We start from the raw sequence: 3238 nt of genomic DNA, 5'->3' as shown, positions 1-3238 counted from the left end.
TTATCAATGTGAGTGCTGACAATTAGAGATGGCGCGCATACCCCGCTCTGTTCTGTCGCTTTCACGGCAATAGACATCACAGTTTGGGCTTTAACACGAGAAGCTTTTGACCTTTGCCGATACATGCTTCATTGTATTGCTTCTAGCTTCGCGTCTGGTTTAAGGAGCACTGAGAGCCGAAAGATATGCTTGTTGTACAGCCTCACATCACTGTCCTCTTACGGGTTATAGTTTATCAATGTGAGTGCTGACAATTTGAGATGGCGCGCATACCCCGCTCTGTTCTTTCGCTTTCACGGCAATAGACATCACAGTTTGGGCTATAACACGAGAAGCTTTTGACCTTTGCCGATACATGCTTCATTCTATTGCTTCTAGCTTCGCGTCTGGTTTAAGGAGCACTGAGAGCCGAAAGATATGCTTGTTGTACAGCCTCACATCACTGTCCTCTTACGGGTTATAGTTTATCAATGCGAGTGCTGACAATTAGAGAAGGCGCGCATATCCCGCTCTGTTTTTTCGCTTTCACGGCAATAGACATCACAGTTTGGGCTATAACACGAGAAGCTTTTGACCTTTGCCGATACATGCTTCATTCTATTGCTTCTAGCTTCGCGTCTGGTTTAAGGAGCACTGAGAGCCGAAAGATATGCTCGTTGTACAGCCTCACATCACTGTCCTCTTACGGGTTATAGTTTATCAATGTGATTGCTGACAATTAGAGATGGCGCGCATACCCCGCTCAGTTTTTTCGCTTTCACGGCAATAGAGATCACAGTTTGGGCTATAACACGAGAAGCTTTTGACCTTTGCCGATACATGCTTCATTCTATTGCTTCTAGCTTCGCGTCTGGTTTAAGGAGCACTGAGAGCCGAAAGATATGCTTGTTGTACAGCCTCACATCACTGTCCTCTTACGGGTTATAGTTTATCAATGTGAGTGCTGACAATTACAGATGGCGCGCATACCCCGCTCTGTTCTGTCGCTTTCACGGCAATAGACATCACAGTCTGGGCTATAACACGAGAAGCTTTTGACCTTTGCCGATACATGCTTCATTGTATTGCTTCTAGCTTCGCGTCTGGTTTAAGGAGCACTGAGAGCCGAAAGATATGCTTGTTGTACAGCCTCACATCACTGTCCTCTTACGGGTTATAGTTTTTCAATGTGAGTGCTGACAATTTGAGATGGCGCGCATTCCCCGCTCTGTTTTTTCGCTTTCACGGCAATAGACATCACAATTTGGGCTATAACACGAGAAGCTTTCGACCTTTGCCGATACATGCTTCATTCTATTGCTTCTAGCTTCGCGTCTGGTTTAAGGAGCACAGAGAGCCGAAAGATATGCTTCTTGTACAGCCTCACATCACTGTCCTCTTACGGGTTATGGTTTATCAATGTGAGTGCTGACAATTAGAGATGGCGCGCATACCCCGCTCTGTTTTTTCGCTTTCACGGCAATAGACATCACAGTTTGGGCTATAACACGAGAAACTTTTGACCTTTGCCGATACATGCTTCATTCTATTGCTTCTAGCTTCGCGTCTGGTTTAAGGAGCACTGAGAGCCGAAAGATATGCTTGTTGTACAGCCTCACATCACTGTCCTCTTACGGGTTATAGTTTATCAATGTGAGTGCTGACAATTAGAGATGGCGCGCATACCCCGCTCTGTTTTTTCGCTTTCACGGCAATAGACATCACAGTTTGGGCTATAACACGAGAAGCTTTTGACCTTTGCCGATACATGCTTCATTCTATTGCTTCTAGCTTCGCGTCTGGTTTAAGGAGCACAGAGAGCCGAAAGATATGCTTGTTGTACAGCCTCACATCACTGTCCTCTTACGGGTTATAGTTTATCAATGGGAGTGCTGACAATTAGAGATGGCGCGCATACCCCGCTCTGTTTTTTCGCTTTCACGGCAATAGACATCACAGTTTGGGCTATAACACGACAAGCTTTTGACCTTTGCCGATACATGCTTCATTCTATTGCTTCTAGCTTCGCGTCTGGTTTAAGGAGCACTGAGAGCCGAAAGATATGCTTTTTGTACAGCCTCACATCACTGTCCTCTTACGGGTTATAGTTTATCAATGCGAGTGCTGACAATTAGAGAAGGCGCGCATATCCCGCTCTGTTTTTTCGCTTTCACGGCAATAGACATCACAGTTTGGGCTATAACACGAGAAGCTTTTGACCTTTGCCGATACATGCTTCATTCTATTGCTTCTAGCTTCGCGTCTGGTTTAAGGAGCACTGAGAGCCGAAAGATATGCTCGTTGTACAGCCTCACATCACTGTCCTCTTACGGGTTATAGTTTATCAATGTGATTGCTGACAATTAGAGATGGCGCGCATACCCCGCTCAGTTTTTTCGCTTTCACGGCAATAGAGATCACAGTTTGGGCTATAACACGAGAAGCTTTTGACCTTTGCCGATACATGCTTCATTCTATTGCTTCTAGCTTCGCGTCTGGTTTAAGGAGCACTGAGAGCCGAAAGATATGCTTGTTGTAAAGCCTCACATCACTGTCCTCTTACGGGTTATAGTTTATCAATGTGAGTGCTGACAATTAGAGATGGCGCGCATACCCCGCTCTGTTTTGTCGCTTTCACGGCAATAGACATCACAGTTTGGGCTATAACACGAGAAGCTTTTGACCTTTGCCGATACATGCTTCATTCTATTGCTTCTATCTTCGCGTCTGGTTTAAGGAGCACTGAGAGCCGAAAGATATGCTTGTTGTACAGCCTCACATCACTGTCCTCTTACGGGTTATAGTTTATCAATGTGAGTGCTGACAATTAGAGATGGCGCGCATACCCCGCTCTGTTCTGTCGCTTTCACGGCAATAGACATCACAGTTTGGGCTTTAACACGAGAAGCTTTTGACCTTTGCCGATACATGCTTCATTGTATTGCTTCTAGCTTCGCGTCTGGTTTAAGGAGCACTGAGAGCCGAAAGATATGCTTGTTGTACAGCCTCACATCACTGTCCTCTTACGGGTTATAGTTTATCAATGTGAGTGCTGACAATTTGAGATGGCGCGCATACCCCGCTCTGTTCTTTCGCTTTCACGGCAATAGACATCACAGTTTGGGCTATAACACGAGAAGCTTTTGACCTTTGCCGATACATGCTTCATTCTATTGCTTCTAGCTTCGCGTCTGGTTTAAGGAGCACTGAGAGCCGAAAGATATGCTTGTTGTACAGCCTCACATCACTGTCCTCTTAC

Source organism: Amblyomma maculatum, chromosome 1, assembly GCF_055883805.1.
Source record: "Amblyomma maculatum isolate TAMU_Amacu chromosome 1, ASM5588380v1, whole genome shotgun sequence".
Taxonomy (NCBI): Eukaryota; Metazoa; Arthropoda; class Arachnida; order Ixodida; family Ixodidae; genus Amblyomma; species Amblyomma maculatum.
This window is presented reverse-complemented; position numbering follows the sequence as displayed.